Source organism: Triturus cristatus, chromosome 11 (assembly GCF_964204655.1).
Source record: "Triturus cristatus chromosome 11, aTriCri1.1, whole genome shotgun sequence".
Classification (NCBI taxonomy): domain Eukaryota; kingdom Metazoa; phylum Chordata; class Amphibia; order Caudata; family Salamandridae; genus Triturus; species Triturus cristatus.
In genome coordinates this window covers 414,557,493-414,583,012 of record NC_140594.1, presented here as the reverse complement: position 1 = coordinate 414,583,012, position 25,520 = coordinate 414,557,493, and the positions used below count along the sequence as shown (strand labels likewise).

The 25,520-nt window shown below is 46.7% G+C and overlaps 1 pseudogene; it reads right to left on the bottom strand.

The window, feature by feature from the left end:
• Positions 1-22,322: 22,322 nt before the first annotated feature.
• Positions 22,323-22,430, bottom strand: LOC146784345 (U5 spliceosomal RNA; annotated as a pseudogene).
• Between the last annotated feature and the right edge of the window lie 3,090 nt (positions 22,431-25,520).

The following is a 25,520-nucleotide window of genomic DNA, read 5'->3' as shown; positions in this document are numbered from 1 at the left end:
GTAAAATGTTTATTATTGCATAATATCAATGTTTATTATTGCATAATATGAATGAATTACACAACCGGTACCTGCAAGTCTTTAAATACAGGAGATGCCATTGCTATTTAAGGCCACAGGGTTGCAGTGGTAGTCTCTCGAGTGGTGTGCCCGCGGCCGTCGCGCGACGTGAAAGTGATTGCGATCGAATGCCATATGGCGCCTCTGCACATGCACTTGAAATTCACCGGCCTTCATGTTCTTGAAACGGTTGGGTTCAATGAAAGCTTCAACGTCATTAGATACTGCCTGCTCAAATGTTGTGATTTCAGGCGGAATAGCGTAAGGAGGAGGGGTAAAGGTAGATTTAACCTTAAACCCTGTATCGCTCGACGGAGGCTGGGTACTGCCTAGAGGTTGTTTTTCGAAGAAACTCTTGAGCTTCAGTTTCCTGAAAAAATTCGAAAGTTCGCATCTCAGTTTGAAGCGATCAAAACGGGCTGTGGGTATAAAGCCCAGCCCCTTTTCCAGGACTGAGGTTTCATCAGCCGTGAGTCTCACTGACGAAAGGTTCGTGATCAGACTCGTTGATTGCTGGGGCCTGCTCGTTGAGCCTTGCTCCGCGTATTGTCCCCCACTGCTTCGTCTTGTTGCCAGTGGACTTGAGTGGAACCTCTTCTTCGGCCACGGCCTCTCCTGCCCCTCTCCAAAAAAGGGGGGCGGTATTGGTTCTGTTGAAACTGTGGAGGTGGAAAGAAACCGGGGTTCCAACCCATCATCGGGTGGAACGGAGGAGGTTGAAAAGATGGTTGTTGGTAGGGAAGCCAGGTCTGATTGTTGTGTTGTGATAATTAATTTTCCAGCCAGTGATTTTGCTCGAGGAAGTAAAAATCATTTTACACTGCGGTAATAACATTGTGTGGAAGTTACCTCCAAGGCTTTACAGGTAAGACAACACGACCAGGGCGAAGACACAATTAGTGGCCCTCCTTCGCCTTTACCTTTCTCACCCAGGGCACTGTGTACTGCAAGACTCGGGATGGTTGAACACCGAGGACTCTAGGCTTCTCATAAAGCTGCCATAGGTCTGCCGAAAGGTTTATGTCCATCCAACGTCAGCTACACACAGTAACCCGGATGTTGATGGGATTCCGCCCCATGGGGTGCTGCACTTCTCGCCGCGAGAGTTTGCACGCACTCGTTCATGAGCTGAAGTGCCAGCCTCCTGTTCCCCTCTCCTGGTGATGGGACAGTGGGCAGGCATGTGCCTTCTGTCCAGAGCGGGGCTGTGTGGGTTCCGGTGGACTTGAGCTGCACGTGCTCGGGCCGGTAGGTGAATCGACATCACAGCATACCTCCGACGCTGAACAAACCTTAACAAGATGGCGTATCCCCAGTGGCGTGCAAGACTCAAGTTGAGTGGACCTAAAACACAGGGTAAGCCAGAAAACGGAAAAGAGCAGCACCGCTTTTTCGAGCCATGTGAAGTACATGCTTACGTGCACACCCGTGCCCAGAGCACTCTTTTTCTAGGTCACCACGCACGCTGCTGCAGATAGCAGCACGTAACAAGCATGCAGATTTTTGAACTGGTGATCCAGTCAGAGTTAGAACTTTATCAAGTCTCGGAAAATGCGTTGCGCCAGATGTCTCCGTTGAGTTAAAAAAAAAGCCCTCCCGCGAGTGGTGGGAGGAGGGGCCATCGTACGCTACAGTAAAAAAACACAATAAAACACAACAACAAAAAAAGCCTGTTCCGCAAGTGGTGGGAGGAGGGGCCATCGTACGCTAGAGTTAAAAAAAATGCTACCGCCAGCCACAGCTTGCAGTGCATGTTCGCGAGTGGTGCGCGCGCAGCAGTAATCACGCCATATGGCGCCTCTGCTCAAGCGCGTGCCCGCACACATGCACTGCAAGCTGTAGCCGGCGGTAGCATTTTTTTAAGCCCTTACTTAAAGTCTCGCCAGACCAGCGCAAGCGCTGGGTCAGGAGAGACCTAAAAAGGACCCCATACCGCGCTTTCACTTTAATAGCGGCCATGCCCCTTTCTTTAGACACGGCTCGTGTAAAGAAAGGGGCACGCCCGACATTAAAGTGTTAGTGCCCCATGGGCGTTTTTACAAACTAGCATTTGTAATGCAATAGGTGCCGCAAATACGAAACTCTCGTATATGCGAGACCTATTGCATTGCAAATGCTTGTTTTCAACTGGAACCCGCAGCAGCTTAAAACTGAACAGACACTGAGAGTTTGTCTTGTAGATCCCCTGTATCAGTAATTGTGGAGGTGGGGGGAAGTGCCACACCAAAATGCACCCTATAATGAGACCCTTTGTGTGTTTTTTTCCGTTGTGCATAGGCATTGCATGATTGAAATTGTCATTATTACAAGTTCTGATATAATTCCGGCCACATACATATTTGCTAAAAACAAGTGGCTTTGTGATCGAAAAATTGCCTGGTATTCAGACAAAACGTGGAAATTGGGCCATTAATACTGATTTCCAAATGTTGTTCTTTTACATTCCATGTGTGTTTATAAGGGGATAACTCATAACCCTTCTCCCTTTCCCCATATTGGTAATTACCATTCGGGTTTAGGGGCCAACTCGTAATGAGAACCCAGTGGATTGCTCATCTACAAAATAGGAGAGTTCGGTATTCGTTATATGTGCAAAGTTAGACAGGGTCTTACGAAGCTGTTAGACACACAGGTGAATACACTCGGAAGGTATGTAACTTTTACTCTGTAGTTTTTAGACCGCATAGCCTTTACTCCTCATCCTTTACTCTGCATGTGCCTTTACCCCGCACACCTTTACTCCACTGGTTAGTGTTTATTTAGGGTTAAGGTGTGTGTTAGAGGCAAAGGTGGTAAGTGGTATTTTAGGGTTTAGGGGCAAGTACAGGTAAATGCAGGTAAGGGTGATTTTAGGGTTAAGGGTTGGGTAGATGTAAAGAGGTTACAGGTTAGTTTAGGGTTAAGGGGAGGGCAGAGGCAAACTGATTTTAGGGTTGGGGTGGGTGGAGGTCAAGGAGTAACAGATTTGTTATTATTCATGGGTGGGCGGAGATAAAGGGAAGTACTTTTTTTATGGGTATGTTTAGAAAGGCAGACAAGAGGAGGAGGAAGAAAAGCTCAGATTACTTACCAGTAATCTTGTTTACTCTGAGGCACTCTTTCCCTTAACAGTCCTACGTGCCCTGACTAAGGTTCAGAACTTAGGGCCATATTTATGAAAGGGTTGTATTACTTTTGCACCACGCAATGGGATGGGTGTGTGATGCAACCCTTAAGTGCAATTTATCAAGCCACTCGAGACCACCATGCATGACCCTGAGTGGCTTGATAAATCCAGAGTAATGCAACGCACCGCAAATCTCTGTGTTGCTTTACTCTGCCCAAGGGATGCATTCCATGGGTGGTGTGTGGGTGTTCTCAGTCAATACCCATGGATTTTGAAGCATTCACAGATTTACCATAAGTAGTAGACTTGGGAATGTGCCAAAACTGCTACGCCTCCCAGGAGAGGCGTGACGAGAAGAAATATGTTTATTTCTCCTCATTTTTCCTCTTTCTGTGCATTACATCTTCTGATAAACGAGGGCAGTGCCAATGCACTGCCTTTATCAACCAGTTTATAAAAACATTTGGTTCGACCTTCGAATCACCAGCCTCCTGTCCCAAAAGTCGGGATGGACTGCTTTTGGAGTCCCAGGCACTCAAAGAAAATATCTCCTTACATGAGAGAACACTGAAAACATACATATGTTATTCTGTAGCTAAACTCCAGCTTGCTTCGAGTAGGCATTTTTTTATATTTATAATTCTGTCTAAATTGATATCCTTTTTGCCTACTAATTAGGTCGAGCCTAGAGGCAGCACACATGTACTGCTCTGCAAGACTTATTGTAGTTGAGTATGGAATAGAAAGAAGCCCCACCCAATCTCAGTCCATGTTTGTCATTGGCTTGGGTCATTGTCCTTCGTAAATGCTGGCGTCTGATTCCTTAGCAGGCTTGTTAGTCCCTCCTTAGTACTGCCTTGTCTTCATTTGTAACCTCCCATGGCGACTAGCCCTTTTACTTTGGTTGTTACACTGTACGCCTTCTTTAGTCTGTGAGCCCTATTTTCATTAATGAGTTTCTCTTACTGCAGGCAGCCGTGGGCGCCCGCTTTCAATAACAGCACGGGCGCCCACTTTCACTTTAACCCGGTCATCCGGTATTATCTCAATCCCCACCCACCCCATCGCTGCTTAATTTCCCTCCATCGACCTCGTGTCTGTTTCTCCCCCTCCAACCAGACCTAAAGCCCTGCCTCCTCCATGCGACCGTCTACTTTGCCGATATCCTTACATGTTATCTGAGCTGCTGTGGGATGCTGCAGAGGCCAGGCGGCATGCACAGCTTGAGAGCCTGGGAACCCTCCTGCCCCCTTCCTGCCAGGCTCGGCGTTCTCCAAAGCTCCTCTCTATTTTGAGTTTATTTGGTATACTATTGTTTTATAGCGCTTGGAGCCAATCTCTGTCCAAGCAGTTTGGAGCTGCAGACATTGGCCAAGGTACCTTGACAGTTTCACGTAAATGGTTTGTTCTTATATAGCGCCAATGTATAGGTGACACATGGTCACATTACTAATAAGCTTTAATCAGGGCCACTCGAATTATGAGTTTATGCAAGTTTGTTATTTTTTATAATAATGGATTTACTGAATTTGCCATATAACCCATAATCTGCAGATTTAAAAAAAAATGTGTTTGTAGCTCAAATACATCAAACGTTACTAAAAACTCAGCAACCCCTGTTGCCACGCCGCGAAAGGCCCTTTGCTATGGTTGACTGGTCATCTATCAGTTGACTCTTGCTGTATTTTGGTGTCAAATTGGTATTAATGAGGTAAAAACGTTTCCTAAACAGTGTTAACGTGTAAAAATAAAAAAAATATAATCACAAAATGTGCTGCATCATGCAATATAATTTTCTTTTTTCTTGACCTATAATTCAGTTGCACCTGCCGCACAATTTGGTCCAAAGCTACTGCAAAATTCCAGTGGCCCTGGCTATGACTAGATTTCCAAATTATACCAGTAGGCACTTGACTCCCCGGGAAACTAAGTAAAACAGCAAAGGCTTACTCCAGGGAAGAGTAGGGTATAAACACTAAGATACAGTATGACACAATAACATTTAACATCAATGTCGAGTCAATACTTTAGTGCAGGCTTTTTCAGGAGTCCCAAGACAGTCGGATCAATGTGCATCAATGATAGCCTTCTCCAATGGTGGCGTGGGGCATACCTAATTGTTGGGCCCAAAAAAACACACCTATTTAGCACAGGCACTTCAGGGAAGTCGATCAGGCAATGCTTTCGTGGGGATGTGTGTAGTATAGACTTGGAACTCAATCCAGGAACTAGTGATAATTAATTTTCCAGCCAGTGATTTTGCTCGAGGAAGTAAAAATCATTTTACACTGCGGTAATAACATTGTGTGGAAGTTACCTCCAAGGCTTTACAGGTAAGACAACACGACCAGGGCGAAGACACAATTAGTGGCCCTCCTTCGCCTTTACCTTTCTCACCCAGGGCACTGTGTACTGCAAGACTCGGGATGGTTGAACACCGAGGACTCTAGGCTTCTCATAAAGCTGCCATAGGTCTGCCGAAAGGTTTATGTCCATCCAACGTCAGCTACACACAGTAACCCGGATGTTGATGGGGTTCCGCCCCATGGGGTGCTGCACTTCTCGCCGCAAGAGTTTGCACGCACTCGTTCATGAGCTGAAGTGCCAGCCTCCTGCTCCCCTCTCCTGGTGATGGGACAGTGGGCAGGCATGTGCCTTCTGTCCAGAGCGGGGCTGTGTGGGTTCCGGTGGACTAGAGCTGCACGTGCTCGGGCCGGTAGGTGAATCGATATCACAGCATACCTCCGACGCTGAACAAACCTTAACAAGATGGCGTATCCCCAGTGGCGTGCAAGACTCAAGTTGAGTGGACCTAAAACACAGGGTAAGCCAGAAAACGGAAAAGAGCAGCACCGCTTTTTCGAGCCATGTGAAGTACTTTGGTTCAAACTGGAATATTTTGGCATTTTATTACAAAGCACCTAAATTCTCAACATGCATACATGCTTACGTGCACACCCGTGCCCAGAGCACTCTTTTTCTAGGTCACCACGCACGCTGCTGCAGATAGCAGCATGTAACAAGCATGCAGATTTTTGAACTGGTGATCCAGTCAGAGTTAGAACTTTATCAAGTCTCGGAAAATGCGTTGTGCCAGATGTCTCCGTTGAGTTAAAAAAAAAAAGCCCTCCCCCGAGTGGTGGGAGGAGGGCCATCGTACGCTACAGTAAAAAAAACAATAAAACACAACAACAAAAAAAAGCCCGTTCCGCAAGTGGTGGGAGGAGGGGCCATCGTACGCTAGAGTTAAAAAAAAATGCTACCGCCAGCCACAGCTTGCAGTGCATGTTCGCGAGTGGTGCGCGCGCAGCAGTAATCACGCCATATGGCGCCTCTGCTCAAGCGCGTGCCCGCGCACATGCACTGCAAGCTGTAGCCGGCGGTAGCATTTTTTTAAGCCCTTACTTAAAGTCTCGCCAGACCAGCGCAAGCGCTGGGTCAGGCGAGACCTAAAAAGGACCGATACCGCGCTTTCACTTTAATAGCGGCCATGCCCCTTTCTTTAGACACGGCTCGTGTAAAGAAAGGGGCACGCCCGGCATTAAAGTGTTACTGCCCCATGGGCGTTTTTACAAACTAGCATTTGTAATGCAATAGGTGCCGCAAATACGAAACTCTTGTATATGTGAGACCTATTGCATTGCAAATGCTTGTTTTCAACTGGAACCCGCAGCAGCTTAAAACTGAACAGACACTGAGAGTTAACCTTGTAGATCCCCTGTATCAGTAATTGTGGAGGTGGGGGGAAGTACCACACCAAAATGCACCTTATAATGAGACCCTTTGTGTTTTTTTTTCCGTTGTGCATAGGCATTGTATGATTGAAATTGTCATTATTACAAGTTCTGATATAATTCCGTCCACATACATATTTGCTCAAAACAAGTGGCTTTGTGATCGAAAAATTGCCTGGTATTCAGACAAAACGTGGAAATTGGACCATTAATACTGATTTCCAAATGTTGCTATTTCCCATTCGATGTGTGTTTATAAGGGGATAAATCATAACCCCTCTCCCTTCCCCCATATTGGTAATTATCATTCGGGTTTAGGGGCCAGCTCGTAATGAGGACCCAGTGGATTGCTCATCTACAAAATAGGAGAGTTCGGTATTCGTTATATGTGCAAAGTTAGACAGGGTCTTACGAAGCTGTTAGACACACAGGTGAATACACTCGGAAGGTATGCAACTTTTACTCTGTAGTTTTTAGACCGCATAGCCTTTACTCCTCATCCTTTACTCTGCATGTGCCTTTACCCCGCACACCTTTACTCCACTGGTTAGTGTTTATTTAGGGTTAAGGTGTGTGTTAGAGGCAAAGGGGGGTACGTGGTATTTTAGGGTTTAGGGGCGGGTACAGGTAAATGCAGGTAAGGGTGATTTTAGGGTTATGGATTGGGTAGAGGTAAAGAGGTTACAGGTTAGTTTAGGGTTAAGGGGTGGGCAGAGGCAAACTGATTTTAGGGTTGGAGTGGGTGGAGACCAAGGAGTAAAAGGTTTGTTATCATTCATGGGTGGGCGGAGATAAAGGGAAGTACTTTTTTATTGGAATGTTTTGAGGGGCAGACAAGAGGAGGAGGAAGAAAAGACCAGATTACTTACCAGTAATCTTCTTTACTCTGAGGCACTCTTTCCCTTAACAGTCCTACGTGCCCTGACTAAGGTTCAGAACTCAGGGCCATATTCATGAAAGGGTTGTATTACTTTTGCACCACGCAATGGGATGGGTGTGTAATGCAACCCTTAAGTGCAATTTATCAAGCCACTCGAGACCACCATGCATGACCCTGAGTGGCTTGATAAAGCCAGAGTAATGCAACACACCGCAAATCTCTGTGTTGCTTTACTCTGCCCCGGGGAGGCATTCCATGGGTGGTGCGTGGGTGTTCTCAGTCAAAACCCATGGATTTTGAAGCATTCGCAGATTTACCATAAGTGGTAGACTTGGGAATGTGCCAAAACTGCTACGCCTCCCAGGAGAGGCGTGACGAGAAGAAATATGTTTATTTCTCCTCGTTTTTCCTCTTTCTGTGCATTACATCTTCTGATAAACGAGGGCAGTGCCAATGCACTGCCTTTATCAACCAGTTTATAAAAACATTTGGTTCGACCTTCGAATCACCAGCCTCCTGTCCCAAAAGTCAGGATGGCCTGCTTTTGGAGTCCCAGGCACTCAAAGAAAATATCTCCTTACATGAGAGAACACTGAAAACATATATATGTTATTCTGTAGCTAAACTCCAGCTTGCTTCAAGTAGGCATTTTTAATTTTGTTATAATTCTGTCTAAATTGGTATCCTTTTTGCCTACTAATTAGGTCGAGCCTAGAGGCAGCACGCATGCGCTACTCTGCAAGACTTATTGTAGTCGAGTATGGAATAGAAAGAAGCCCCACCCAATCTCAGTCCATATTTGTCATTGGCTTGTTTGATTGTCCTTCGTAAATGCTGGCGTCTGATTCCTTAGTAGGCTTGTTAGTCCCTCCTTAGTACTGCCTTGTCTTCATTTGTAACCTCCCATGGCGACTAGCCCTTTTACTTTGGTTGTTACACTGTACGCCTTCTTTAGTCTGTGAGCACTATTTTCATTAATGAGTTCCTCTTCCTGCAGGCAGCCGTGGGCGCCCGCTTTCAATAACAACACGGGCGCCCGCTTTCACTTTAACCCGGTCATCCGGTATTATCTCAATCCCCCACCCACCCCATCGCTGCTTAATTTCCCTCCGTCGACCTCGTGTCTGTTTCTCCCCCGCCACCAACCAGACCTAAAGCCCTGCCTCCTCCATGCGACTGTCTACGTTGCCGATATCCTTACTTGTTATCTGAGCTGCTGTGGGATGCTGCAGAGGCCAGGCGGCATGCACAGCTCGAGAGCCTGGGAATCCTCCTGCCCCCTTCCTGCCCAGGCTGGGCGTTCTCCAAAACTCCTCTCTATTTTGAGTTTATTTGGTATACTTTTGTTTTATAGCGCTTGGAGCCAATCTCTGTCCAAGCAGTTTGAAGCTGCAGACAATGACCAAGGTACCTTGACAGTTTCACGTAAATGGTTTGTTCTTATATAGCGCCAGTGTATCGTAGTCCAGGTGCTTTGGAAAGCACATAGCCCAGTGGAAATTTCAGTTGACCAGATGCAAGCACTTTCTACAGTGCCCACATATCAACTGAAACTAATAGGCGCCTATAAGCAATTGTGAGAGGGTTTCATTGCCAAATGTTACTTATATGTGCTATGTTATGTCTTATATTAGTCTGGCATTTCTACCATTACACAGCGCCTTGATTGCCTCTGGGCACTTGTTTGCGCTATATAACATTTAGATAAGAAATAATGGATTGATTAAGAAGGCGCGCCCCTTGCTGCCAGCGTTGCTATTTAATCACAGTATTTATTCATAAGTTAGTACTAAAGCGTAAGGAGTCTGCATCCGTGAAATGACATTTCGTGTGTCCTAATAGACTGAGCAGAAATGGAAGGACATGTTGGATTAACTATAGCGCTACAAGACCATACCAATGATATGTATAACAGAGCATACTAAGTAAGTTGTGTGTTGAAAATGTTTTTCCTAAACCATATACCTGGGTACGTTCTTTATTTAAGTGCTGGTTTTACGTAGTGCTGCAGAGGCGTATCTCTCAGTGTGCAGCAGGTGCAGTGGCACCGGCGCCCAGACTTGTGAAGGGCCCACCCAACAGGGGGTATCAGGAGCCGTTACCCTTACTGCCATCAGGGCCCGTGGCACTCTTGCTAGGCCTTTGCAGACCTGGAAGGCATCAAAGTGATCTATGTTAAATGAGAAGAGAAATCGGTGGGGGGAGGGGCTGCCATGACAAATAACCAACAAGTGTTAAAAACGAAGCATTTGCAATGCAACAGGTCTCGCAATTGCAAGGTTATGAGCTTTTGGCATTGTAAATGACAATGCCTTTTATTTATGTTTAAAAAATCTGCAATAATAAAAGGCATTGACAGTTACAATACCAACAGGTCAAAGTTTCTAAAACGAGAGACCTATTGTATGGCAAATGCTTGTTTTTCTCTTGCTGCAGCGCACTGAAGTGGATAGCAGTCAGGTCGTGCTGCCGCTTAACCTAATAACACTCCTTTCCCCGATTTGAGGATCCATACAGGCCACTGTTTTAATTGTCCCAAGCAGTCAATCCCTGGGCCTAGTAGTGGAGGAGGTGAGGCCGCCGAAGGACAGATTAGTTACGACAGAGTCCAGCAGCAGGGGCCGCCCAGAGCGTGTCCTTTTGCCAGAAATAATTCATTTTAATCAGCTTCAGAATTTTATCAGACAAGAAAACAACAAACTTTGAAGAAAAACACTGTGCTTCATTTGGACATTTTTTCCCACTGATGGAATCTTGTGACTTGGCCGAGGTTCGGGGACAAATTTTTTACGTGGTAAACATCTTTCAGTCCGCGTTGCGAGCTTCTAGAAGCGTCCAGCACACGCAGCTGCCTCGCGCGCATCATAAACGTGGCGTGAGTTGCTCAACTTCATTATCGCACCTTCCTGAATTACATACTGGTAACATTCATATGCAGACTATAGTTACTCTGTCTATGGAAGCTGAGGGGCATGTTTACCAATATATAGCGCTGCGTGACAGGGAAAGGGCAGGAAGAGAAAGGCGGGGCCGGTATCGGCCCCGCCGCAGATATGGCGGGGCACCGACCCCCTCAGCCCCCTCGCCTGCTCGCCCGGCCCGTTCCACCGCGTCAGTATGACGCGGTGGGCGCGCCGCGGCGGGGATTGGCTGGTGGCGGCGAACCCTTGGTCCGGAAGCGATTGAGGCGCTTCCGGGTCAAGGGGGGGCAGGGGGCAGGCCAGTTAGAACTGGCCTGCCCCCAGTATGAAGACTAAAAGGCCGGGGAGCGCGGGACTCAGACTCTTTGTCCCGCGCTCTCAGGCATACGGCACGCAGCCTCTGGGAGGCTGCTAACTTTTGTTTATTTGTAGTTCTTGCAGGTCTTCGTGTTTGCTGGACGAAGTGCGGCGGAACTTTTGTTTATTTATAATTTTTGCAGGTCTTCGTGTTTGCTGGACGAAGTGCGGCGGATTCGTGGACGAAGTGACGATTATTCCACGCCGGTTTGCAGCGATCGTGTGCGACCTCCCTGCATCTACGGGAGCATCTGCGGTCAGCGGCGGGAGATTGGATCGTCGGTGCGAGGAATCCATCTGCGAGGCATCGGCGGTGTGAGCGGATTGTCGGGAGCTACAGGCGGTTTCGTTTTAGGCGCGCGCACACGCCGATAAGGTATTTGAAGAAGGGGGGGCCCGGGGGCTGGTGAGCAGGAGCCGTAGCTCAGAGGCACTGTTGGGAGCCTTTGGTGTTGCAAGTCCCTATAAGGCAAGGGTTCAATCCCCAGCAGTGGAGACAAAGTCATCTCTGGAGCGCAAAATCTATAGCAATTGTTTTACCAGCGAGGTGAGCATTCGGCAGAGTGCACGGTGGCCTAATGGTTAAGAACTGAGACTCTTACTCTCAAGGATACAGGTTCAATTCTCAGTGACTCTGTTCAGGTAGACTTAAAAAGGATTGCTCATGTGTATTGAAGCATAACGGTGAAGTTTTTTTGAGAGGGGGAGCCAGGCTTACATTGAGTTTGTGGGTCCTACTATTTATAACAGTTAGCTGTGGTTTTGAGGGCTGTATAGAATTTTCGAATTTTCAGTGATTCTGTGCAGTTTAATTTTTATTCACAGGGTTACAGGTTCTCACCATTGATTCTGTCTAGGGGTTAGTTTGTAAGGTGTTGGAATAACACTGTGGTTTAATATCGCAACAAAGCCTATGCTAACTTGTTTTTCACCGTAGGAATACTGTGAGAGTGCGCATCACGCTAGACGAAGGGGGTGTGTCGGACGGTGTCGCAGCGAGGGGGCACAGGCAGGCCTGCACTTCACTGCTTCTGTGGGCCGCGGGGCTAAGAGTTCGCTCGCCTTACCGCCCAGGTTAGCTGGTGTGCTGCGGTCCCAGTTGCGTGGTGCTTGTGGCCAGCTTGTGTACTCCCAACATCAGGTAAGGGCCCGTTGGGTCCCGGTAAAGGAGCAAGTAGCATTGTATTCGCAGGATATTGAGGGACCGGTGTGTGGGTTATCTGATATTCTGGCATGTCGGGTAAACGGGGAGCTAAGCGTTCCCACATGGAGCATATGCTGGAGGCCATGATGCGCAGGATGGCGACAATGGATAGGAGATGGGGTAAGGTAGAACAAATGGGGCACAGCCTAGCGGAGCTCAGGCAGAAAGTGGAGGATCAGGGCGGGCCGTCAGGCAGGCCTAAGCGGACAATAGTGCCCCCAAAGCACAGGGGGGAATTGGAAGCTCTCCCCAAGCGTGTTAGAAACAAGAAGGGGAAGAATCAGGACCTGAAAACAGGGCAACCTTTAGAGACACCGGAGGGGGGGCGGTCCCTCCAGGCTTCCTGTAGCGCCAGAGACCCCGCAAGGAATTCCTGATTTAGCGCCCAATGTGCCAATACCTGCATCAATTCCGGTGCCTCCAGCAGACGAACCGGTTGTACCAAGTGTCATACCAGTGGTGCCCACACCATGCCCAAGTGTCCCGGTCCTGAACCCCGTTACCCCGGTCCCAGTGTTAGCGCCAGCAGGGGGTGGGCAGGTGCCTCTGGAATTAGCTTCTCAGATAGCGGCAGTCCTTCCTTGGTTAGGTAAGGGGGGGATGTTACCACTGTCCGTGGGCGCCAAAGAAGTAGGGGAGGACCCACTGGCAGAGGCACAACGAATGGTGGCAAGGATTATGGCGGCCCCGATTGGGGAACCAAGTCCGGGCGCGGATAAGGCCAGTCAACCCCAACCAGCGCTGCAGGAGAGAGACAGTGGAAAAGACAAGACGGCGGAGCCAGCGGGAGTTGGAGCAAATGGTAAGGAGCTGGCTTTGCCATTATTGGGCGCAGGGGTGTTACCCTCCAGGAAGGAATATTTAGCACGGCATGTAGCACGCGATGTGAAGGAATTGATTTGGTCTGGTGCGTATGTAAACATGTTTTCTTTACTGCTTGACAACAGGGAAATGGAGTATGCTAGGAGGCAAAAAGATTGGATGCTTCCCAGTGATTGGCGGGTAGAAATGTCAAGATTCAGGGTAGAGGAGACATTGACCAATTGGATAAGGGCGTTTTCAGTGTTTATGGCCATAACTGCTGAACGTTCACCTAATCTGCAAGCTGAAATGGCATGTTATCAGAGCAGGGTAACGTTGACACATGATAAATATGGTGGCGTGGGTTGGAAAGAATACGACATGAATTTCAGGAAGGCGAAAGAATTTGACCCTTCACTCACATGGGACTGGGTGGATTCTATCTCATGGTTTGACCAGTTTGGCCCAGGACAGCCGGGCAATGCAGGCCAAAATTGGGGCAAGGGTCACACTTCTCAGCCACCTCAGTCCTTTCGGCCAACGCAAACCGGGGGCGCGGCCCCGGGTACAGGGAATAGGGGAGGGCGACAAGGAGTATGCTGGGATTTTAATAGAAAGTCATGTACCAGACCCCAAGGCACCTGTAAATTCAGGCATGCATGCTCCATATGTAACCACCCCTCTCACCCAGAGTCAAAATGCCTTAAAAAAGGGAATGCCTTTTCAGGAAATAGAGGGAGGAAGAAGCAAGAATAAAGGAAAAGGAGAAAAGGTAACGCATTCACCCATTGACGTATTTGCTATGAATCCCTGATTAAATAGGTACCCAGACCATGCCACAGCTAGGATGTTGCAGGAGGGGTTTTTGTAGTGTGAAATATGCTTCCTTTGATCAGGCTGTAGAGATGTTAAGGGTTTTGGGACCAGGGGCCCTGCTGGCAAAATCGGATGTTGAATCTGCATTCCGGCTGCTGCCGGTTCATCCTTTAGATCATCACCTGCTAGGCTTTTCATTTCAGAAAAAAATCTACATGGATAGGTGCATGCCCATGGGTTGTTCGGTCTCCTGTGCATACTTTGAAAAATGTAGTTCATTTTTGGAATGGGTTTTCAGGCAGGTGACGGGACACCAATTTGTCATGCATTACCTTGATGACTTTCTCTTTCTGGGGTCGGCGGGCTCCCAGGAATGTTCTGGGGCATTGGAGGAATTCTGTGGGCTCATGCTTACATTTGGGGTCCCCCTAGCACCGGGGAAGACAGTAGGGCCAACAACCACAATTGAATTTTTAGGCATTGAAGTGGATTCAGTACAGGGGTGTTTTAGGATACCGGAACAAAAAATAATGAAATTTCGTGCAGCTTTGCAAAAATGTCTGTCAAAAGACAAAGTAACTTTACACCAGCTGCAGCAGGTTGTAGGACAGTTGAACTTTGCGCTACGGGTGATACCTATGGCTAGACCATTCTCCCGTTCCATCTCTCAGGCCATGACAGGCCTGCACGAAAAACACCATCACACACGACTGTCATCTGAGGTTCGCCAGGACAAGCGGATTTGGATCGCATTTCTGGAGGGTTTCAATGGTGGGGTAGTGTGGCCCGGTCCCCCCACTACTTCTGCTGAGTTGGGTTTATGGACTGATGCAGTGGGCAGTGTGGGATTTGGTGCCATACTCGGGAACCAGTGGGTGGCCCAGCAGTGGCCGGCTTGGTGGGTCGAGAGTGGTCTAACAGCCAACATAGGGTCCCCATTTGGGTGGCATTGACGGTGTGGCCCCATTATCTGCAGAATCAGTCTGTAATTTTCTGGTCAGATAATATGACAGTGGTCGAATCCATCAATCAACAGGCGGCAAGGTGTAAGATGATTCTCCACCTGTTGAAGGAGATAGTGCAGCTATGTATGAAGCTGAACATACAGTTTAAGGCTAAACATGTCCCGGGAGTGCGGAATAATGCTGCTGACGCATTCTCTCGCTTCAAGATGCAGGTTTTCAGGGAACATCTACCATCCGCAGAGACAGCATCAGCACACTTTCCCGAAGTACTTTGGCAGATTATTGCCCCCAACTACAGAACCTCGTGGCTGCTATCTTAGCACCCAGGACCAGGAAATCTTATGAAGGGGCGTTTTGGTCTTACTGTACTTTTTTGGGGCAGGACTGGGAGGATAGATGGCATACGTCGGGTGCATTCCTCTTGTTTTTAGACAACTTGCATAGGGAGGGGCGCTCCGCGGCGGCGGCCAGGCGATATGTAGCGGCAGTTTCTTTCTTTGCGCAGATCAGAGACACAAAAGATCCCACAAACAGTTTCATTGTACGGAAGGCATTGAAGGGGTGGCGACGCATCCAGGGAGCGGCTCCTGATACCAGGCAGCCGATAGGGTTTCGAGCGGCTGAGTGCGTTGCTGATGGCATTGGGGGTCATCTGCAGTTCAAAGGGGGAGACATTATTATTCAGAGCTGCCTTTGCATTGGCTTTCTATGGGGCATTCAGAGTAGGTGAATTGGTGGCACGTAACAAGTTGGATGGGCAGGGTGGGCTCCTACTGGAGCACGTGAAGATACAGGGTGACACTTTGCTATTAACCATCAAAAAATCAAAAACCGATCAGGAAGCTCGGAGAGAGGGGGTGGTACTTCATAGGGCGCAAAACAACCCATGTTGCCCGGTAATGCACCTAGAAACTTACCTCAGACAGAGGAGCAGTGCTTTAGGCGGGACATTGTTACTACACGCGGACGGTACCCCACTTACCATGTTCCAGTTTAAATAGGTATTGGCAATGGCGATCAGCAAAGCAGGTCTGAATCCAAAGGTTTTTGGTACACATTCATTCAGGATAGGGGCTGCCACTGAGGCAACGGCTAGGGGGTTGCATTGCAGTAGTGTACAGAGGATTGGACGATGGGCTTCCAATAGTTATAAGCGTTATGTGCGGCTGCACATGTTGTGAATACACAATATAATTGTGGACCGATGCTTGTCTTGTTTGTCGGTTTCCTTCACAGTTTCTCGAACCTGTCACGCAGGAGGGAAACTGCTGTCGCCACAACAGCAAGACTCTTCTCAACGGCGGTCAAAACTACAGGGCAAAGGAACACGTAATGTGTGGATCATGGGTCATTCGTATGTACAGCGTATGAAATCTGTTTTCCTTTCTGGTAATTACAGGCAAAGAGCAGAGCAGGGTGGTTTCACAGTATCTTTCCATGGAAAAGGGGGCCTTTGCCTTAGTCAGTTTAGGGGTTTTATGACTGATCTTCTGAGGAGACACAGTCCTCCGCCCACAATAGTTATTTTGCATTTGGGGGGGAACGACTTGGTGACATTAGGCAGAAGGGTCTTGATGGAGGACATAATCTCCGAGGTTGGCTGGTTAGCCAAGGCGTGCCAGGGCTGCAACATAGTTTGGTCGCAGATGATACCCAGATTTAAATGGAGGGGGGGAACTCTGTGAGACCGTTGAATCACTCGGTAAAGAGGGTCAACAATAAAATAGGGAAACTGTTCAGATCTCCTAAATCACAGAACATTGCACATGGGTGTGTCAGGGGTGAACCGTGCTTCTTTAAAGACGGGGTCCACTTGACTAGGTTAGGTAATGAAATAATGTTAGAGAATTTCATAGCTTGGCTAGGGAGTTTAAGGGCGGGGGCATGACCTTTCTGAGTGACAGGATGGGGGGGGGGGGGCAGATAGTCGGGCAACTATGCTGGCCTGTGGCGGTAAGGTCATGACTGGTGAGCAGTTAATTTAAGGTCCTTAGGGGGCGGTGCCATTCTCGGATGGGGTCGCCCAGGGGGAGGGACAAGGGGTCTCTCCTATAACTCCAGGGGCTGTACATCCGGTTGGCTGGATGGGTGCGGGGAAAGGGGGGAGTCACGCTTTCTTTAGGCTGGTTGGCCACCCCGTACTGGCATGGACGTCACTAAATGGCGCAGAGTGCAAGACCCCCCAAATTTGAATGGAGTTCAGGGAACGTATGGGGGTAACCGGGGGGGGGAAGTACCCTCTCGGTAAGCGGGCCCTCTGTGCATGTGCAACTCTTACGGGAGGGCGTGGCTAATTGATAAGGATCTGACACCAGTTAGCGACCTTGCCGTAGGCCCAAATAGGACACGCAGAAAGTAATTAATGTATGATTATGATCCAGATGTTAGATTCGGATAGGAAAACTATGTATTAGAGATATGTTAAGGTTAGCCATCTGATATCTGTGCATATGAATTGTAATCAAATGTCGTGTTATGTTTCTGCGTATAATTGTGTAAATCTTGTTTATTTCAAAAATTTTAATTTTTGTTTTCATATTTTAATAAATACGGCCAGGGGTTGTACGACCCCTGCCTCCAAAAGAAATTCCCTTCTCATGTCCATCATTAGAAATGTGGTTATCCGCAGGGGGGAGGGGAAAATTCGGTAGTCCCAGACCATATGATCAACGCAGGCACGCTTGCACCATGGTGTAAGGGAGGGTGCCTGTGTTGTAAGCAAGATTGTTTTTGTGCAGGAACGGACACCTTCCTGCATAAAAACAATCCCCTGAGAAATTTTCCTCAGAGGAAAAAACGAGTAGAAATAAACATATTTCTCCTCGTTAAACCTCACCTGGGGAGGCATAGCAGGTTTGGCGCATTCCCAAGTCTACCACTTGTGGTAAATCTGTGAATGTATCAAAATCCATGAGTTTTGAGTGGGAACACCCACGCACCACCCATGGACTGCCTCCCTGGGGTAGAGTTATGCAACGCAGCGATTTATGCTGCGTTGTATTACTTTGGATTTACCAAGCCACTCAGGGCCACGCGAGGTGGTCTTGTGTGGCTTGATAAATTGCATTTAAGGGTTGCGTTACACATGCACCCCATTGCATGGCGCAAAAGCAACGCAACCCTTCCATAAATATGGCCCTGAGTCCTGAACCTCAGTCAGGACACGTACGACTGTGAAGAGAAAGAGTGCCTTGGAGTAAAGAAGACTACTGGTAAGTAATCTGAGCTTTACCTCCTCTTGTCTTCCTCGTCCATGTACTTACTAATGAGGTTGTATCCAAGCCACATTCCATATGTATGGCTACTTGTCCCTTCATACTAGCGAAGACCTATGCCTTTCTTGTTATAATGCAAGAACCAGTGTTTATTCTAATCTATAAATATCAAACTATTCATTCATTAACTTTCAAAAGTACCCCTTTACCAAACGATGTAGAAACCGGTCTCCCCAACTACAAGTTAAAATGAGAGACAAAGGTATTGGGTGAAGATCAAAAAGCAATGTTACCTATGTATTTTGGCAACAACTCTCCTGCAATCACTCAGAAAGCCGCCATTCCTTTGGTAAATGTTCCCAGGCTGCTGTGTCAAAAGGAGTCAGTTTTACTTAAAAGCAAAAAACAACAGTTCAATCCCTTTCAAAATGTCAGAAACAAAAATTGGACCTGTCTGTAATCTGCTGTCCTTGTAACAAACAGACGATGCTTTACCTACATCCAAATGGTGCATCTCCTCCTGCTCCTCTGAGGTTGGAGAAGGAAAAAATACTGATGAACAATCCCCTTGTGCAACTAAGAAGATAAACTACCTGACGAAAGAAGTCAGAAGCAGTCCTAAGCCTATCTTTATCTGGAAGACATTTAAGATACAGGTCTTGAATTACTACAACTTCGAGTTCTCCCAAACGACACCAAGAGGTTAAAGCCACTGGGAAGAAAATACGTACATGTTGAAAATTTGAGTCATTGACTCAAGGGATACAAAGTGAGCATCCTGCAAAGCCCCTAACACTAGAGGCAAGTTCTAAGATGGAACACTAGTTATTTACTAAAAACAGAAAGAACCTAGAAACAAAAGGATTTAGATTCTGAACCTCCTTGACTCTAAAAGCTTTGAGTGCAGTCAATTGACTGTGTATTGTAAAAGCAGACTACTCCACTAAAACCCATCCCTGATATAAAAAAAACCCAAACAATGTGATTGCTGGCACTAATTACCCAAACTCCTTTAGTGCCTAGAACATTTCTTTAGCATAGCTGTTCCTATAGATTCTTTAAATGCCACTTTTTTGAACACCACTGTTTATTAATTCTTAGGTTTTCAGCCTCCTCCCTCCAGCTAAAGTCTCAGTAGAAATATCTCTGGTAAAAGAGGTACTCACTGAGGAGGTGGTACAGTTGATTAAAAAACAATGCATTCATTATGGATAGATTCTAAATCAAAGGATACCATGGTCTCCTTTGCCAAGAAGGTGCTGCTAGAAAAAATGATTCTGCACCTTCATGAACTTTCTTAGCACTCTTGACAAGAGAGGAATCAGGGGAATACGGTAACTCTTAGGGCCTTGAAATGGCCATAGGAACTTGAGCCCATGCCTTGCGAGACGGGATCACAGAACAGAAGCAAGGAAGTTATCCATTCTGTCCCGTCACACAGATTGAGAATTAGAAGACAAAACCCGTGGATTACTTCCTGAAACACCAAAGGATACAGGAAGGTTGAGGGAGAATAAACACTGTTCAGATGGTCCGCTTGTCCATTCCCCTTCTGCAGAAGATGAATCTTTTCCTATGAAAAAAATGTCGCCCACCCAGAAAACCATCTCCTCAGCCAACACAGCCAGACTAGGAAGCCTCGTTCCCCGGTCTGTTGATATTTGCTTTTCATTGCAAAGTTTTACCACTTCATCCTGTGTAAATGAATCAAAATTCAGAAGGACTCAAAAAACTGCCTCCAATTCCCTCCAACTTGAAGAAATTCTGTCCTCTCTTTGAATCAGCAACCCCTGAATGGAATGAGGATCAACACAGCACCCCAACCTTTGATGCCCTTGGTGCTGGCATCCACTGTCACCACTTTTGGAGCTAGTAGAATTCGAGATGCATTCTTTAAAAAAACTTTCTCAATTCAACCACCAATCTTTGCCCACATCTGTTCTCAACGTTGCTCCTGTGTACAGAAGCATCTGAGAAGGATTCAACGGATACTTCTTGAGATATAAGTGAAATCTATGCCTCTGTAGGGCTGGCATACTGCCTTGACATATTCTTGAGCTTTGGAAAAGGAAGAGGAGGTAATGAAAAAACCACCCAGTTAAGGAAACCAGTGAATTCCAAGTTACCCAGCAAAGGAGCTCTTACTTTGGCGAATACTCCTGGGGAACAGAACGGTCAAATTGCAACACTCTGAACTAGTAATGTTGATTCCAGAAATGCAGATTCTTTTGCCAGATGAATGCGAATGTATAGGTAAGCATTCAACAAAACCAGGGACTCCAAGAAATCTACCTGTCAAATCAATAGAAGAATTGATTGCGGTGTCACCATCTTGAAGAGTTGTCTCTGGAGATAGTGATTCAGTGTCTTCAGATCCAGAATTGGACTGAACTCACTGGATGGTTTCTAGACAATAATCCTTAGGGAATAGCATTCCTTCTCCTTTTCTGGTTCTGGTACAAGTACAACTACAAATTTCACCAGCAAATCCTAAATTCCATGTAGAATTGCCTGTTTATTTAAGGGATTTCTCTGTTGATATTGTAATCTACTACAATGCCAAGAACCCAGGCATCTGAAATTAACTTGGCAGTTTCCATGTATGTAGAGCAACAGTAGCTGCCGCCCTAATTGACTGGGATAATCATGACGTCTGGGCAGGAGGGGCAAGTTACTTTGGTCTAGACTGGGCTTTTAAAGAAGATTGGCCACCAACTCCTACCTCATGTCCTAGAGGGTGCCATCAACTTTGCAGTCGTGGCCGGCATGACTCGCGGTTGGAGGGGCAGGTGTGGGTAAAAAATAACACACTTACCTTACCGCCGTTCCCACGGCTGCATCTCTGTTCTTAGCTCCTGCTCTCCCCTCGTGGCATGGGTAAGCACCCTGGCTCCCCATATCAATCACAATGCTGCAGTGCAGCCAGTGCTTGAAATGGAAAAATAGAAGTGCAGGTACTCTGAACCAGAGTACATGCTTGTTTCTGAGAAGTGCCGGTAATCTCCAATTAAATGTAATTACATCACTCTTGAAAAGTGCCGATGCTCTCCCTCTCAAACTAGAAAAGTGCCGGTACTCAGTACCGGCGGGCAGTACCGGCCCATTTAAAGCACAGAGTGCAGCATTGTGATTAGTAAGCACCCAGGCTCCCTGACTAATCACAACACTGTAATGCAGCATTGTGATTGGTTTTGAACGTCCTATTTGGACGTTCACCCAGGGAATGGGAGTATGGGCTTGTTCTCCATGCGGGCTGTAATGCAGCCTGCATGGAGAAGGGGAAAGTGCGCATGACTGTTTTGGACAACCCGAGAGGGCCAACCAAACAGTCATTGCACACTTGGGAGTGGGCAAACCACTCTTTCCCTGCCCTGCTCCGTCAGCAGAGCAGCCCCGCCAACCCGCCCGCAAAGGAAGGAAACATAAAATGATATTAACTAAAAGTTATTATTATTTTATATTCCCGTTCCTTTCCACTGCTCAAAGCTGTGGGGCGACGCTCCTCCGCCATAGCCAAGAAGCCACCACTGCAACTTTGTCTTTAGCTGATTTCTTCACAAGGTCTTCCAACTGTGTACAAAAAGGCTTTGTTCCAATTATTGGCAGATGAAATAGCATTGATTTCTGCACTGTATTTGCCTTCCCGGAGATTATGCCTACAAGTCTTTTCCCCTACATAGATGAGCCTGAAGGTGAAGCTGAGACCCACAGAAAGTCAAAGGATATATTCAATACAAATCTAACTTGTTGTTCAATTAGCAATAAACTTGATCATCTACTTCCTGAATCTCTTCTGCCAGAATCTGAATATCCAGAAATAATGACGATAAATGTGTATGAAGAGTAATAACAAGTCCTTATTGAATAATCTGAAGCAGCACACACCACCTGTTTCATCTATTGGATCACCAGGAATAGCCTCCACCAATGTAATTGATCACTGCGATGCCAAGCCGGCCAGGAGCGAATCCTCCTAAACAGTAGCAGGAAACACTTCCACATTTGTGAACTTATATGTAATGCAACATACACTAATCAAACACATGGCTATGGAGGTAGGGAACACTTAACATTCACACTGAGAGTCTAACCCCTAAACCACTAGACTCCAAGTGACTCTTTTAATTGCACAATGAACAGGCAGAGAACTCTATTCCAAACTACTTGTTGCCATTGTAAGTGCTACACCCTGTATCCAGGCAACAAAGTCTCTTTCAAGAAAATCCCTCGCATAGAAGTCTAATATATCATTCGGGTCAGACCTCTGCCTTAATAAACAGACCAAAAGTCTGACATTGTAACCCTCTGTCTCCACAGAAATCTTTAGTAAAAGGTGAAAGATACATTCATTTTGAAAGGAGGCCAGGTTTAGCCTCCTCCAGGTCATCAGTGTTTATATCGGGCTCTTGGTTCTTCAAAGCTGCAGTCAGAGTTTAGGTAATCATATCCCGCAGCTCGTGCTGCGTGGGATAAGAGGAGGATTCATCCTAGTTATTGCTTTGATACCCAGCGGACTCCTCAGTATGGCATCTCTTTAATTATCTCTCGCCATGCCGCTGTCCATTTAACTATAAATACGACGACCCCACGCTTCTTTAGTTCGTTAGTTATTTTTAGGGTGGAGCCTGCGAGAGTATATGCTAGATCATGCGTCTCGCTAGTGAGACACTGTGGTTAACAAAAAGGGCTTGGAGCCCACCCCTTGCTTACCATTTGTTGGCTTGCGTGGCACTCTTCTTTATAGTGTCATAATTCGTCACGGCACACCTAACATCATTTCCATTCCTCTCTGTGGAGCAGGGACTAAGCACTGATTGATTCATCCTAATCAGTGCCCTTCTCCTGCTTCTGACGTGATTGAGGTTATGTTGTTCTGTTTAACTTTTAGTGCCAGGCAAACAGAAGGCCTGTGAAAAATGTGCCCAGAAGGACAAACAAAACTGCAAAGATTTATTTTCTTTAGTTAACTTTCTTTTATTTTGCCAAGTCTTCTTTTCTCACTTTGCACTAAGGTTTTCATTTGTTTTTGCTTGTGGGCGCTGTTCTCAAAAGATGAGGATTATCTTATTCTAAAGTGACATTGTTTCTTTCTTATGTGTAATTTCTGAAATGATGCTTTAACACATAATCGCGCTGTAAACCCCAATGCACCCCACTTCAATCTGCCCCATTCCAATCCATGAACCTCTAATCCGCACCACTCCACTCTACTCCAATCCAAACTAATCCACCCCACTAAATCCAGTCCACCCGAGGCCAATCCCAATCCAATTCACCCCTCCCCTCCCCACTCCAAACCAAACACCTCAATCCAAACCACTCAATTCCACTAAACTCCAATCATCCCAACCCATCCCACTCCAATCTGCCCCACACCAATTTTCCCCACTCGAATTTGCCCCACTCCAATCCAGAACAATCTGCCCCACTCCAGTCATCTGCACTCTGAACTGTCCAGTCCAATTAAAAACAATCTGCCCCACTCCAATCCAAAACAATCTGTCCACTTTAATCTGCCCCACTCCAATCCAAAAGTTTGCCCCACTCCAATGCAAAACTATCGACCGCATTCCAATCCAAAATAATCTGCCCCACTCTAATCTGCCCCACTCCAATCCTTCCCACCCCAATCCAAAACAATCTGCTCTGCTCTTATCCAACTCACTCTAATCTGACCCCCTCCAATCCAAAACAATCTGCCTACTCCAATCTACCTCACTCCAATCTGTGCACTCCAATCCAAAACAATCTGCCCTACTCCAATCCATCTCACTGCAATCTGCCCCACTCCAACCCGAAACAATCTGCCCCACTCCAATTCGCCCAACTCCTGTCTGCCTCCTTCCTATCCACCCCACTCCAATCCAGAACAGTCTACCCCACTCTAATCCACCCAACTCCAATCTGCCCCACTCAATCCAAAACAATCTGCCTTCTCCAATCTGCTCACTTTAGGAGCCAACAAGGATGTGGTACGGAAGCTACAGTTGGTGCAGAATGTGGCGGCTAGGTTACTTTGCAAGGTGCCAAATACAGTATCCATCTCAGGCTCCCTACGAGATCTTAATTGGCTCAGGGTTGAAAATCGTATAAAGTTCAAAGCCCTGAGCTAAATGTTTAAAATCAAATCTGGTAAAGCGCCCCAATATCTGAATGCCTTAGTTCCCCCCTACCTCCCTTCACGTTCCTTACGTTCTGCCACTGAGGCAAAATTTACGGTGCCTAGGACCAGACTCTCATGTATGGGCGGTTGGTCCTTTTCATGTTTAGGTCCCTCCTTGTGGAACTCCCTTCCTATGTCACTTCGGAACGAAACCATATATGAGAATTATCATAAGTGCTTAAAAACCTGGTTGTTTAATATGTAGAATCTATTTTTCTCTCTTCTTTTTTCATTTCTTTTTCTGTTCCTGGCTGATGACGGCTGATAGCCAGAAACCGGTCCTAGGATGCTTGATTCCGGTCCAGGGAAGACATGGCTTGGCAGTTCGGGCTGGACTGTTCCCATGAGGCACAGGGTCAAGACTGATTTGCATATGGCCATGTCTAAACTGGGGTGGTGTAGTGGGCAAAAGAACGATGGATTTAACCCAGATCTCTTGACTGGGGGAGAATGTCTGCATTGTCAGCATTCCGTCCATCATTTGTTTGTTGTAACACCATTCGCCCTAAGTGGGATGGGTATTCCCAGACGTGGGACCCGTGCTCACTACGCCACTGGAGTCTAGCTATCCTGGCTGATGACGGCTGATAGCCAGAAACCGGTCCTAGGATGCTTGATTCCGGTCCAGGGAAGACATGGCTTGGCAGTTCGGGCTGGACTGTTCCCATGAGGCACAGGGTCAAGACTGATTTGCATATGGCCATGTCTAAACTGGGGTGGTGTAGTGGGCAAAAGAACGATGGATTTAACCCAGATCTCTTGACTGGGGGAGAATGTCTGCATTGTCAGCATTCCGTCCATCATTTTTTTGTTGTAACGCTGTACTACACTTTGTGGCTTATAGTCGATACAGCAGGATTTAGTTGTTTATGGAGACAGTGGCTGTAGGCCTGGTCCGTTTATTATGAAATGTTATGATAAAGCACTGACGTATGTATTTAGAAAAGCTTATTTTATAATTAATAGGGTTTTAAGGGTGGATTGGTATTATTCTTATTAAAGCCTACAGATAGGTATTTTCTTATGTGGAATCTCACAGATTTCTGTAGGAGTCAATGGTTAAGTGCTGTTTATCCTATGAGACATATTGTAGTCAAAGAAGGTTTGCTATGTGAGAATCCTTGTTAGGCCCGCTTTGGAGAGATAGTATTTTGTTTAGTCAACTGTAATTGTGTATACCTTTCTAATTTTTATGATGACTGTTTTTCTCATGGTTGCCTTGTGGGAAAGCTTATGTTCAAAACTGTAGGACTGAGTTGGTCATGGTGACATGCTATAGCCTGATTGGTGCACTGGGA